Source organism: Aethalodelphis obliquidens, unplaced genomic scaffold (genome assembly GCF_003676395.1).
Source record: "Aethalodelphis obliquidens isolate GAN/ISIS:26980383/991018 unplaced genomic scaffold, ASM367639v1 scaffold14, whole genome shotgun sequence".
In the NCBI taxonomy this organism is placed as follows: Eukaryota; Metazoa; Chordata; class Mammalia; order Artiodactyla; family Delphinidae; genus Aethalodelphis; species Aethalodelphis obliquidens.
The window spans coordinates 22,790,580-22,806,319 of NW_020837958.1; the positions used below are offsets into that span (position 1 = coordinate 22,790,580).

The 15,740-nt window shown below is 34.5% G+C and overlaps 1 pseudogene; it reads right to left on the reverse strand.

Annotated features, from left to right (window-relative positions):
• Positions 1-911: 911 nt before the first annotated feature.
• Positions 912-1,376, reverse strand: LOC113625211 (NADH dehydrogenase [ubiquinone] 1 alpha subcomplex subunit 13 pseudogene; annotated as a pseudogene).
• Between the last annotated feature and the right edge of the window lie 14,364 nt (positions 1,377-15,740).

A 15,740-nucleotide genomic window follows, 5' to 3' on the forward strand; every position in this document is an offset into this window, starting at 1 on the left:
AGAAAATGAGATTCTACTGAATTCCTGTGGACATTTTTCTTAGTGTATTTGATTGCATTTCTATATATTTTAGTTTGCCTGTTTATTATTCTCCTTCCATGTCTCTATTTCTTAACCCTGATGTATTTCTTGACTTCATGTCCATTTCTTTCAGTTCTTGAGAGAATGTTCTACAGCAAAGTTTTAGGGAATAAAAGTATCTGTTAAAACCAAATATGTAAAAAAAAAACCAAAAACACACTTTTAAATGTAAGAAAGTTGGAGTTTGTTTCACACTATCTTTAATTTTATCATCATGTTCATTTTATTGTAATGTATTTTGATTGCATAATTATGCAAAAACTTCAAGAAGTACTCCTAGTATCACATCCCAGCCCCATTGTTTAGAGAAAAATCAGAAACACTTAATCTTGCATTCAAGGTTTTCTATAATCCAAGCACTACATACATTTTATTCTTTGCTTCTATTATTTTCCTTTATTTCTTGAGGTTACAGTCAGACACATCTACAACCTGTTAGTAGATATACATTTGCCATGTTTTAAGCCACAGAATGGAATTCCAGGCACTCACTGTTAGAAAACTATTAATCTAGTAACAGATTCCCCACTGCAATTCCTAGTGCCTTCCATTTTCAGGAAATTCGGTCCATTAGAAAATCCTTTTTATTAACTTTATGTCAATTATTATTTTTTTCTGAATCGTCTACTTCCTAATCATCTCATTATATCTGAAGGCCAAACAGAAGGAGGTTAAGCTGTTTTACAAAGTCAGCATGTACACAGGTACATATATCCCATTTCTTCCATCATGTAAAATGACTTTGAGTCCTTCTATCTCTTTTTTTTTTTTTTTTTTTTTGCCAGTCTCCAGAGCGTTTGTTCTCTCCTGGTGGGGAGGCAGTAGGGGTCCAGTGGTCTGAGGGGCACAGGCCCCTAGGTGTACTGCTTGAAGCCGGAGGTGGCATTGAGAACCTCCTCGTTTGTGCACATGCGCAGCCCGTAGAGCTTGCCCAGCATGGGGGTCACCCAGCACGTTGTGTGGAACACGGACTCACCTACCTTCCCATCTGGCACGCCCTTCACGATGATCGCCTCCTCCTCCAAGTTCTCCCGAAGTATCTGGAGAAGCTTCCGGTCCTTCTCTGCCTGCAACAGAGGCATCAGCGCAATGCGGGCCTCGAACTCCTGGATCTGCAGGCGCCTGCGTTCGCAGTTCCACTTCATCATGCTCCAGTACACAAAGAGCAAGGTCCCGATGCCCATGGCGACCATGCTGTAGCCCGACAGCCCCCGACGCGGAAGGTTCCGCTTGTAGTCGATAGGGCTGTAGCCCCCCAGCTGGGGCATGTCCTTCCTCCCCTTCGATGACACCATGCTTGCAGGGCCTTCAATCCTTCTTTTTTCTGTTTCTTTAAAATTTGAATTCAGAACTTAACATTACATTCCAAGTAGGGAACTTAACTTCATTACAGACAAGTGATTAACAAATAAGGGAGAACAAAGTCCTCCTGGCAGAACATAAAAAATGACTGTTGGTATTTTATTTATTTACAATATCCATCTTAGTAGCCTATCTCTGTCTTACTAAGACTTCTAAACAGAGCTGAAAAATCATGATATGAAATGAATATTTTTACTGGTAGAAGTGCGTTTGCGCTTACAAACAGAAGATTGGAATCACTGACTTACATAGTATACATCAAACCCCATCCACACAACCAAAATTAAACTTTTTTTCAAAAAATTAAACCAAGTTTCTTATGAGTTTTTAAATTGATTTTAAGGCTTGAAAACAGGACCTTAAGTTAATTACCTTTAAAAATGAAAAGAGAGTCCTTGAGAAAGATTGGTAGTAGAAGAACAAGCTTACAAACTCTTCTCAGAAAGATACAGAAATGACCAAAATAGCAAATTTTAGATCAGGGCATTATATTAGTTTCCTATGGATGCACGTAAGAAGTTATCACTCACTTGTTGGCTTAAAGCAATGGGCATTTATTCCCTCTTAGTTCTGGAAGCTCTAAGTTCAAACTGTAGGTGTCAGTAGAGTTATACTCCCTTGGAGGGCTGTGGGAGAGAATACTTCCTTGCCTCTTTCAGCTTCTGATGGTTCAAGGTGTTCCTTATCTTGGAGCCAATCTTTGCCTCAGTCTTCATATGAATTTTCACATGGATTTCTTCTCCCTTTTCTGTCTCTTATGAGGACATTCTCATTGGATTTAGGACCTACTCTAATTCTGTATGGTCTTATATGGATTCTTACCCTAATTATATCCACAAAGACCCTATTTACAAATAAGGTCACATTCTGAGGATCCAGGCAGACATTAATTTGGTGGGGGGGTGGCACTGTTCAACCCACTGCAGTCTCATCATATCCTATGGGCTTCAAGAGATGCCTAACAGATATAGTCCAATTGGAGAATACCAAAAGTTGGCTTATGTGTTTCCTTTTATTTAGAATAGTGGCAAGTAAGTGGGGACATATTTTGAAAACCCTACTATTCCATTTTGGGAAGCAAAGGCTAGAGACATCAGTACTTTATTTGGTTGATGTGAACCACTATATGTAGAACACTTTTCTCTGCTTCAAAGAAATACTATTAAAAGCCTGATTTTCCTGGGTAAGAAAATAAATTCCATGATTATTCAATATTATTTTTTAAATCTTGTTTCACTATAGTTATAATATCATGCTAATATAGAAGGAATCCCCTAATTGAGACTGGTAAGTATTGAAAGGTAGGGAAACTGATAGGTGAGCTGAGAGCTCACCCGTTGATTTTATCACAAAATGTCCTGAAAACCTTGGATGAAAGAAATTTACTTGGCCTGACAAATACAAAAACTTTTGTGTGGGTTATAGGCCTTTAAGCTGATTGCTTTCCAGTATGTTTGATTTATTATAAATCTGTGGAGCAGTTTAGAATGGGTAAACACCAATTAATTCAGTTTACTTCCTGAACTCAACAGAGCTGGATGGACTTCAGGTTACTGTTATAAGACACTTAAACAAAGATGAGAGAGACGAAACAATACGTCAGAAATCAAATTTTCTGACTGCACATGTTAAGAATTTCAACAGTATTCCTCATATACCATCACACTGCTACTGTCAAAAAAAAAGAAAAGAAAAGAAAGGGTAGGTAAAAGAATAGATATCCGTACATCATTCATTATCTCAATTTAAATTTTGACAGGAGAATTTTGTACACATAAGTAGGAAATGGTAAAAATACTCATATAATTTTTCACACTTAACAGATGGCTTGGATACATGTGCCACCCATAAGAATATGAAAACATGAAGATAAACATTTAAAATATATATTCTGAAACAAAAATGTAAATAAACAAATATTTATATGTGAAAATTATATATATATATATACACACACACACACACACACATATTCCTAAGTGAACATAAATTGTTTAGATATTCTCACAGTACTTATTTGTTTGCATAAAATTACAGTCTGAGAGCACAGGACATTGGAGGAAATATGGAAATATGGAAATATGGTAGGGTGAAAAAGATTATGTCATTGAAGAATTTAAAATGGCAATAGAAGCCAGATAGAGTAGGATAAAAACTAGAGAAAGTGAAACCAATGATTTCAACAATAGGTTTGGGAAATCACACCCAAATCAAAATGAGACAAAAAGAAATAAAATGTTCTTAGAGAAGAATGTAGATATGAATGGTTGAAACACAGAACCAAAACTCAGGTATAAAAGAGACAGAGACTATAGTCATAGATATACTAAAGGAAATTTCACTGATGTATGTATTAGTCTATATTTTAAAAGAGCTAACCAAATAATAAGTGAAATAAAGATATACACTGTGAAATTATCAAATTTATTTTTTTTAAAAAAATGCAATAATCATTAAAACAGAATAACCAGGCAAGCCACTATATCTCCTTCAAAGGAGAAAATTCTCTCTCTCTCTCTCCCTCCCTCTCTCTCTCTCTCTCTCTCTCTCTCTCTCTATATATATATATATATATATAGAGAGAGAGAGAGAGAGAGAGTTCTAAATATAGCTCCCAAGTTGTTATCCACATTTAAAAGCCACAAAAATATATTTTTTTAAACTGTGGTATAATTCACATAACATAAACTTTACATTTATCAATAGAATCCATTTATCAATAGAATCCTTTTTTCTTCTCTTGTGTTTTGTGGTTTCTAAGCTTTTCTTATAATGTCAGTAACAAATAACTTGTCAATTCAGACAAGTTTAGGTGCTGTTAACATAAAAAAATACATGCCTGATTTAGAGGGCAATGAGTTATGCACATAGTTTCAAGGATATGGATGTGATCCACTTGGTAAAGCATAAGAGTGTCAATTAATTCTACTTATAGAAATCATGAAAGTTTCCAGAAAACTACTAGGTTAAAGAGGAATTTTGACAACTTAATTTAATTTTTTTATATCCTATATAAATATTATACATTTGTTTTATTGATTCAGTTATTTAAAAATGCATATAGTAAACACAAATTCCATTTCTTTATATCTCTTAACCATTCTGCTGCCCAGAGATAACCACTTACTTTAATGTGAATTGAGGAGAATTTTAAGTGGCTTATGACATTTCAGTTTGAAGACTAATGTACATCAATAACATCAGAGATACGTTAAAATGTATAAGGACTGAGATTGGGGGAGAGGAAAAAGAAGGTTAATGAGAAGGATCAGAACTCCTCCTTGTGGAACAAACTTTGAAGTGATTTCTTTCTCATGAATAATGATGCTAGGCTTCTAAAATGAATTTCAAAAATAATATATATTGTAAAATACACCATTGCTATAATTCAAGGTTTTTTTTTTCAACTAAATCAATCTGTTTTCAGTTTTACATCCTTTAAGTATTTTGTTTTCCTATTTGAGACAAAGGAATCACATAATCATGTTTCAAAGATTTCTAGAAATCTCTTTAATCAAATGAATTATAGGTTTATTTCCATTTTCCTAAGATGTAATAATTTTACAGATTAATAATTATAAATGTTGGACATCATGTATAAACAAAACAATTAGTATTTTGTTCTATTGTTTAAAAATATAATTTTTGGCTAAATTTAGCCTCAGTCACTTTTTCCAATGGGTTGTTCTGAATAATTGCAGAGAATTGTATGTGCATACTGTTTCATTTGCAAAGAATTAGTTAACAGTATGATTAAGCTAAAGGAAATTTTAGAGGCTTTTTTAAGGAAAAAATGAAACACATTGTTGAATAGAAGGAATGGGAATAAAAGAGAAAATATAAATGTGTAGAATAAGGTAAAAAATACACATTGACTTTATTTATAATGTATTGTGTGGTTGAAAGTAGAAATAGAATTAAAATACATGATAATCAATTTGAAAGCAGCACAATAATTTGTGTTGGACAAATTCATTCACTGAGAGCAACCAGCCAAGCTGGGAAAAAATTAAGATAAAATAAGTTTGATGGCACAGAAGAACAGCAAAGACATATTGTAATTATCATTCCCAGAGAGTAAGGAAGCTAAGCAAAATGAGTCAGACATTTGGAAACACTTTTCCTATTGAAGTATTTTTCCAACTTACTTAAAAAAAAAAAAAAGTGTTCCTGAGATGAGAAGCTAAGCAGAAATCTGATGCTGACCATCTGAGGGTCCAAAGTATACTTTCATCATACCACGAGACAGAATAAAAATTAGAGGCTGTCATGTTATAGAGGCTCTGGTAAAGTTTAATCCAGGGTTTTCTACTAGAATCCAAAATACTATAATCCAAGAACTAATGCTAAACTGGAGATAAACCAGCTGTCACTAAAAATAAATCTGAAGCATTTAATTTCTGAGAGGATTAAGGTAATCTAATCCTAACCTAGCCTGAAAATCAAATCCTATCTAGAACTTATCTACAGAGATACCAATGAGCTATATAATTTTTATCTACATATTAGTCCAAAAACTCAACAGGAACATTTCCAGGTAAGATACAGTAGTTTGTGGCAGAGTAATGCTACTGTTACAGCAAATAGTAAAGCCAGATAAATTACAAAATCATATTTTTAAAGGTATCAGAGGCGTTTGTAGGCAATAAGGCCTAGATGAGCTACAATTCAGAGAAAAGAAAACTGCTTTGAGATGAATTGAGGATGGCCGGCTGTTTTGCTTTCCTTGGGACATTTGCTGGTTCTGCATGTGGACTGAGGATCAAGCTTGTCCCAAACAGATACATTTCACAAGGAGAAAGATAATCCAGCAATGCATTTTGCAGAAACTTGGGACTAGAATGACATGTGAATCTTTCAGTGGCCTCAAATTTGAAGTTAATTCTGAGCTGTAGAGCTGCATACAAGGCTGGGAAACTAAGCCAAAAGCTTAACAATAAGAAAGTTCACTATCTTGCAGGCTTCCGCATTCTTAGGGGAAAATAGATACACATGGGGAGAGATCCTGTCTCAATCTTAAGTACTGTCTTCCTTAGAGATATTTATAAAATTTAAAATTGCATGGGCTAGAAAGCTCAAGGGCTAACTTGGGATCCCAAGAATGGCTCAGACATATAATAACAGGACTGAGAGAAAAGAAGCTCCTAGACCTGAAAGAACCATGCAGAGAAAATAGGGATAAACTTGATGTAGACTGACTCTTTCTAAAAATTAATAAAAGAGATAATAAAATATGGCTAATAATGAGAAAAATGGACAACAAAAGCAGACCTACAAATGAAATTGATATTGAAGTTCAGAGGTAAATACTCAACCTACAACATAAAGAGATGATTGAATAAATAGTGTAAGAGACATGTGAGACACAGTCAAATGTGTTAACACACATGCTGTTCAAGTTTTTTGGGTGAAGAGTGAGAGAGTGGAGAAAAAGCAATATTTGAAAATATAATGGCTGAGCAGTTTTCTAAAATTGATCAAAGATGTAATACACAGATTCAAAAAGCTCGACAAATTCAAAGCGGTATCAATACACACACACTCACACACACTACTTCTACACATAATAATAAAACTGCTGAAAACGAACACAGAGTGAAAATCTTGAAAATATACAGGCAAAGAAAAAAAATTACTGAATAAAGAAATATTTGATGTTGACATCTCAGTAGAAACAGTGGAATACGGAAGGCAGTGGTATGAAATATTTAATGTGCTAAAAACAAATAACAGCCAACCTAGCAATCTATACTGAGAAAAATATATTTAAAAATAAAGAGGAAAAATAGATGTTTTCAAATAAAGAAAAACAGGAAATGTGAAGCAAGCTTACCCGTAAAGAAAGGACTTTATTCAGAGGATTTTCAAGAAATACCAGTGGAAGCATGGGTACATAGGAGAAAATGAAGAAAACTAAAAATGATAAATAAATAGGCAAATATAAATAAGTATTGACTGAACAAACTATATTTATATTGCTCTTATGAGTTTAACCTTATGTTAAACTAAAGGCAATAAAGGTGCCAGGGTGGATATAATTTAATAATAGCGCTCTAGCAACAGTGGGAAAGATATAAATATGATTTTTATTAGACAGTAATAAAATAATGGTTGATGTTATAGCCCTTTACGTAATCACTTAAAGAAAAGTAAATGCATAAGTAATAATTTAATAGAAGTTTTAAAAATATATGTACATATATATAAGGAACATATATAATCACATATATATGTGTATGTATATATGATTAATTCAAAAGATAAGAGAAAAGAGGTAGCATAGACCAAATCACACAAATGGGAATCAATAGTAGGAAGGTAAAATACAACTACATCAGTAATTACGCTAATTGTAAATATATATTAAACTCCAAGAAAGATCCTCTACCTGAATTCTCTCAATTCCACTCCAAAATATAACTGTTAAAAATTCCTTTCTTTCCTTGTAGATAAATGTATATATAGATGAATACGTATAATATAATGTAATATAATAATTTTCAAGAATGGGATTAATTTATACTTACTGCACAACTTGTTTTTCTTTATTAGATAACATATAACCCTTGTCAGTATAAATGATCTATCTACATGTCTATATCTATATGTAAATCTACTGATATATAAAAATTATATATCATTTTGAAAAATTCTTGTTTAATTATTCCGTAAGTACACACAAATATACATATCATAAAGATACAGATCAATGAATTACTGCAAAGTGACCAAACCTTTCGAGTTAACTTCAATTCAAAAAATCTAAGAAAAAGGCATGAAAAACATATGTAAAATTTAATTACCAAATGATAGTTGGAAATGAGCAAGAAGGAGAAATTTTTTTTTATCTTGTTAAGGCAAGAGGAAGAACAAATTTTCAGGGAAAGATAATATAATTGCCTAGTCTGTTTTATATACTCTTACCATTAAGTTACCTTCAGCATTTTCTCAAGGATATGCTACATTATTGTATTGCCTCTCTTCACAACACTCTAGACACTCTGGCAGAGGGAATTCCAACCCAGCTGCACAAATCTGAATTGTTATTGATCTTGAAAGTAATAGAATTCAAATTCCTGTGAAGTATAAGTTTCAAACCTTGTCACCTTGGAGATGAATTGCCAATAAATTCAAGAGCAACTGAAAGTGGCTTGCTGCAGTTGATGGGAAGATCTTTATTTTCAGGGTATGCTTTGAATGGTTAAAGTTCTATTGTCTCATCTTCTGGTGCAAGGGGAATAGTCTAGGAAGGAGCCACATAATCTGCTGAGTTAATCAGCATAGACTGATTCAGTTAGTAGAGTGTTGTACTCATCCTTTTGGGCAGAGTCAGGATAGTCTTCTGATCACAAAGAACCTGAAGTTTCTAAACTAGAAGAGGGGAAGCACTTGGCCTTGGGGACTATATCAGGTCACCTCTTTTGGGAGATCCAGCCCTCTCATCCCTCCAATGGAATTAATCTGTCGCTTTTAGTTTCCCTCACTTCTGTTGCCACAGTAAGTAGTTAACATCCCTACAGTTTAGTTCACCACTAAGAAGGCAACATTTTAACATTTTCTGACACAAACTGGCAAGATACGTAGCTGCTGGATTGGTTCCCGAGGATGTTAAACTCTGCAGATGCTCAAGTTCCTTAGATAAAATGGTGTAGTATTTGCATATAAACTACACACATTCTCCTATATACTCACTCTAAATCATCTCTAGCTGACTTATAATAGCTGTTACAATGTAAATGCTATGTAAATAGTTGTAAGTATAGTGTAAATGCTATGTACATAGTTGCTGGTGCAGAGCAAGTTCAAGTTTTATTTTTTTAAAGTTTCTGGAGGACTTCCCTGGTGGCACAGTGGTTAAGAATCCGCCTGCCAATGCAGGGAACATGGGACTGAGCCCTGGTCCGGGAAGATCCCACATGCTGCGGAGAGCAACTAAGCCCATGTGCCACAACTACTGAGCCTGTGCTCTAGAGCCCGTGAGCCACAACTACTGAGCTTGCATCCTACAACTACTGAAGCCAGCGCATCTAGAACCCGTGCTCCGCAACAAGAGAAGCCACCACAATGAGAAGCCTGCGCACCTCAACAAAGTGTAGCCCCCACTCACCACAACTAGACAAAAGCCCGTGAGCAGCAGTGAAGACCCAACGCAGCCAAAATAAGTAAATACGTAAATAAATAAATAAAATAAAATAAAAAATATATGTATATAAAAAAAAGAAACTTTCTGGAATTACACCACACCCCAATATTTTCAGTCTCCTCTTGGTTGAATCCACAGATGTGGAAAGGCAAATACAGAGGGCTGACTGTAATAGGAAATGTGTGGTAGAAAAATGAAAACACCAGCAGATAACTGAATATTCTGTGTGTAAACAAAATGCCTTTGGGAGATGTGCTACAGTACTTCTAGTATTTGGAATGCACTGTAGTTTAGTAGCAATATCCAATTCAATGAGCACTTTGTGTGTGCATACAGCCATATGCTGACCATGAAAATTACATACAAATAAATTGACATGATCTCTCACCTCAAGGAACTTGCACTCCACTGGTACAGGTAAGATATATCCAATCACAATTAAATCAGTCTTAGTGTGAGAGCACAAAGATGGGACTATCAGTTCTGAGTGAACAATTCTAGGAAGGCTTCACATATGAGATAAAATTCTAGGTGTCCTCTCTTGCCCCTCTTAAAATAAAGTAATGGGGAGGGCACTGGAGACAGAAAACTACATGAGTAAAATAAAAGCATGGACATCCTTTGGTCAGAAGATCAGAGAAAGGCAGAAAGGCAGAAAATCCTCCATGAATTCAGAGTGGGTGTAAATAAAGTGGCAAAATATAAAAATGGAAAGGTAGATAAATATTTACTTGGGTATATTTTTTTTTTTTTTTTTTTTACTTGGGTATATTTTATACCAGCCTTTCAAATTATTCTATAACAAGAACTAAGTTAAGTTTCTTTCCTAACAAATAATCATAGGACTGCCGGAAAAAAAAAAGAAATTGACTTTCCATTTAAGTTGAAATAAAAATACAAAACAGTATTAATAATGTCAGCTTGTTGCTATTGTAAAATCTAGTATTAGATTCAACCATTTAAAATGACTAGCTTTAGTTTTATGAAAAACAGTTTAATGCCAAATCTTTATACCAATCAATTTAATGGTAATATTTCCATGTCATAGGCTTATGTGTTGCTTAATACACTAATTTATAAGTTCTCAGATATTTTTAACATCCGTAGACATTTTAGAATTTATTTTTCTTCTAAATAAGTGGGTCCTAGAATTACATGTAAATTTACAGATAAATTTCCATATGTGCGAACTAAACAAATTTTGTATAAGGAAGTGGCTTTCAAACAGCATTGGGATTTTTAATGTGCATAGTTACTTAATATGGAGGTCAATTTAGGATCTGCCTTTGGAGAAGAAGAATATCAATTCATGCCAGGATGCACAACACATTCAAATGATAGAATCAATTAACTAGAAGACCTCGTGACTCTGATGGTTTCTAACTCAATAAAATTAAAAGTTCTATTATAAATCAGTGTCTCTCTTTACTTTTCTAAGGACACATGTCTTGTCATGAGATTATCACAGCTTTGAATTAGGCTAATAGTGCTGTTAATTTTGTCTTTGCTTGGCTTATACTTTGTTTTATGAAACTATGTATAACTGATTGCTTTCTACTTTGAAGCTCAAGATCAACTCATATTACTAATTGGTGTCTGGGATGAAAGTAGAAAATAAGATTTTCATTCATGAAAAGGCATTTCTTGTTTTGCTCTTAGTGAGAAGAAAAATTATTTCTCTTAGACAAATTTCCTTACAGAATTTTAAAAACTTTGAATTATTTAAAATACCAGAATTTTGTCATATTTGTGGGGTATTTGTTATTTTTTACCCTTCAAATCACAAACAAAATCTTATTTTACAATAAAAATTGAATAGTCACAATTTTCAGGACCTAATCAAAGGTGTCAGAAGAATAACACCTTCTCAACACTCTATTATGAAAAATTTCAAACAGAGAACAATGTGGACAGATTTTCACGATAAAAATAAGTATAGCTACTACGTATATATGACCATTAATATTTCACTATATTTGATTTATTACATTATCTCTCCAGTCATTCAAACCCTATCCATTTTATTTATTCTGATGCATTTCAAAGTACATTAAAGAGATCAATATTCTTTCCACTACTGAAAATTCTTTTTGAAGACTATAAGATTTTATATTAGAGGTTTATTCTTTTATAATTTGAAAGATGCCTTCTGTTTTCCATCATTTCTTTTCATCAGTCACTTATCTTACATTGCTCTTTGAAGGTAATGCGTCTTTAGTGTTTAAATGCTCTGAAAGTTTTCTCTTTGAATTTTTATCTTTAGCATGTCTGTTATTGTGGATCTGATTATTGATTTCTTTTAATTTACATTACTTGTGTTTGTTGTAGATTTATGAATACGTAGCTTGAAGTATTTTGTATGTTTTGGAAAATTATTCTGTATCTCTTCAAATATTGTTTCTGCCTCATTTCTTTGCTCTCCTTATGGCACCATAAATATACTTGGTCAGGCCTTTTGCCCATAAGATATAAGCCTTTTATGAATTTTTCCCATCTTTTTTGCTGCCTCTGTATATTATCCTGGCTGTGTTTTTCTAACCAATTTTTCACTGTTCCTCTCCTCTGTTGTGTCTAGTTTACTTTTTGTTAAAATAAATTTATTTATGTATTTATTTATTTATTTTTGGCTGCATTGGGTCTTTGTTGCTGCACACGGGCTTTCTCTAGCTGCAGCGAGCGGGAGCTACTCTTTGTTGCAGTGCGTGGGCTTCTCATTGCGGTGGCTTCTCTTGTTGCAGAGCACAGGCTCTAGACGCGTGGGCTTCAGTAATTGTGGCCCACGGGCTCAGTAGTTGTGGCTTGAGGGCTCTAGAGCACAGGCTCAGTAGTTGTGACCCATGGGCTTAGTTGCTCTGCGGCATGTGGGATCTTCCCAGACTAGAGCTCGAACCTGTGTCCCCTGAATTAGCAGGCGGATTCTTTTTTTTTTTTTAATGTCTTTATTGGAGTATAATTGCTTTACAATGTTGTGTTAGTTTCTGCTGTACAACAAAGCTATACGTATACATATATCCCCATATTCCTTCCCTCTTGCGTCTCCCTCCCACTCTCCCTATCCCACCCCTCTAGGTGGTCACAAAGCACGGAGCTGATCTCCCTGTGCTGTGGGCAGACAGATTCTTAACCACTGCACCACCAGGGAAGTCCAGTGTCTAGCTTAATTTTAAACTCATCTGTTTAAAGTCTTTAATTTCAACTATTATGTTTTTTCAGTTTTTTTTTTAAACATAACATATTCTTTGGGAAGTTCTCAACTGTGCAGTACATTTTCATGGAACATTTAACTGTAGATACTTTAATATTCATTTGTGAAAATTGCAATAACTGGCTCATCTGTCTATGTATTGTCTTTTTTGTTTCCTCTCTCTTAGTTCAATTTGTCATTCAATTTGTTACGGTTGTTATGTTTGGAAATTCATGATGGAAAAGTGGAAATTATTTATAAAAACTGTGGAAGTCTGTTTGATAATATATTCCTTGCGTGTGAGTTTATACTATTCTCTGGCAGACAGCATGAATGAGGTCATCACTTTAATCCAATTTAGAAAAAAAAAGTAAGCTATAGTTGGCCAGAGTTATTTTAAAGTCAATGGCCATCTCCTGTTTGCCCTCTCCAACTGAGAACTTGTTTTGTTTACTAGGGACTCTCTGCCTTGGTGAGCTCTCCATCTCACATGTTTTCCTCTGCGATATTAAAATCCACTGCTCATGTTTAGCAGCTTTTTGCCTGATGTCTTGACCTCTTTCCTGGTGCAAATTAAAACTTCAGCAAATGCCTCCAATGGCAGAAAATATGTGGTTCGGCTTACTTACTTGCACTTCTGTTGAAAATCTGTGCTCCCTACCTCCTGTGTGTCTTGATAGCTCCAAGGTCTAATTTTTGTTTACCCAGCCCTGTGAGACAGCCAAAAGCTATGCTAACTTCTTTACTTCTTAGCTGAAATCCTCTCACTGAAATATTTTCATCATCTCTCCCTTTCCTAAGAATGGGCCTTTGGAATGGCATATTCCATCTCCCAAGTTGCCTTTTCTCTAGGATCTTCTATCCTTAAGTTCTGATTATCTCAAAAGCCCCCTGTTGCCTTAAAGCATGATATTTTTGTTTTGTTTTGTATTCAGCTTTTTTTTTCTTCTAAGAAATGTTCATTTTCTGCAAGAAAATGGAAGACCCAAGAATTTAATTTATAGGAAAAATATTGGTTCAAGAATGAATGGAGGTTTTATTGCTTTCTAGTGCTAAATTTGGACCTAGATTAGAATGGGCTGAACAAGATGGTATCTGTGTTAGATAGTCCCTTTCTTTCTGGCTCCAACCTAATCATGTACAGATAGGGATAGAAGCCAGAAGTTGAATGAGATATTTTCACTCCGTTTTTGACAACTGACGCTATTCAGGAGTTAACAAAGAGGGGGAGTTTGCTGTATCTTAATAGAAAAACTATGTGGCTCTGGCACTGTGAGGTCTCAGTAGAAGACAGCATCACTTTTGCTACCCAATTATTTGTTTTAGCTTAGGTAGTACTGGGAACCAACATCCTGAGCCATGGCATCAGGGTTGTCCTGCAGGAAAACAGCAGCCATGGTAACAGCATAACTCAGGATTCAAGTGGTGTTTTAGACAGAAGGCCTGTAAGAGAGTACTGAAAACAAATGTATGATGAGAAAGTCCATGGGTACTTGAGAGATACAGTTTGGGATGCCAGCAGGCTAGTGGGGAATGAAGTGACCTAGAAAGTAGCAGGATTAGTGAAATGTTATGAGATGAAGACATATTCTATTTACATATTTTTAATTTTAATTTTTCTAATTTTGACTTAAAGTCTATCTCATTCAAGCAGTGTATCATAAAATATATTGGTGGTCTCTGGACACACTCGTTTCCTCTTTAAAGGCATTAGGATTTGTTTCATACTTTTTTTTAGGTATAATTTCTGTCTATATGATTAGCTCACAGGTCCTGCGGTTGGATGCTACATGTATTCTTGTTCCATTGTTTCTCTAGCAAATTGCCACAAATTTAGTGACTTAAAACAACACAAATTTATTATCTTACAGCTTTGTAGCTCAGAAGTATCACTGGCCTAAAATCAAGGTGTCAGCAGGGCTGTGTTCCTTCTGGAAGTTCTAAAGGGAAATGGATTTTCTTTCCTTTTCCAACTCCTAGAGGTCAACTTTTTGCCTTGCTTGGCTCATGGTCCTGTATCACTCTGACCTCTGCTTCCATTGTTACATGTCTTTCTCTGATCCTGACCCCTGTGACTCCCTCTTATAGGGATCCTTATGATTACATTGGCTTCCCAGATAATTAGCAATAATCCCTTCACCTCAAGATCCTTAATTCCATGAGCAAAGTTCCTTTTTCAATTTCAAGTAACATATTCACACATTTAGGGGATTAGGACATGAACATTCTTGGGAGGCCATTATTCTACCTACAACTTAGTATACAAGTTATTTTACATTCCTCTTAAGTCAACTAATAAACCATTCTGAAGAGAATAAGGTGCTCAGAAGATATCAGTTGGCTCACTGGAACAATCTTTAAAGTCTAATACTTGGATACTTGGAAATTACTTAGAAAATATTCACTGAAATAGACTGATGGTTGTCAAATATTAACTACTAAATTCCTGAATAAATCATGAGCAATCATCAATGACCCATTTCATATAGGAATAATTGAATCATATTTGACATATTGAGAAATTATATCGCTAATGTGTCTATTAAAATAAGCATATAGAATATGTTCAGAGATGGAAGATTTCCAATTGAGCATAATAAGATTTTATTATTTGTTCATATAGATGTATACTCTGGGCTAGATTGGTCCTTGAACTCTAGGCTTCAGAAACAGTCAGATCTATATGGTTTGGACAATCCTTATTATATTTCCTACTCAGTTCCTTCTGGTGAATTTTTCACATAGAAGTAGTGTAAAAGCTCATGGGACTATGCAATTATATATATGTAGGGGCCACATGCATTGGCCCCAATCCTATGTTTAAATACGTTTTATACCTTTAAATTTCAAGTATTTATCCCACTCATCATCTGGCTTCTTAAAAGAGGTCATGTACAGCAAAAAACTAGCACTCTTTTTGAAAAAGAGAACATATTTTACTTATCTAGTTACCTCAAAAGACTGGGACCA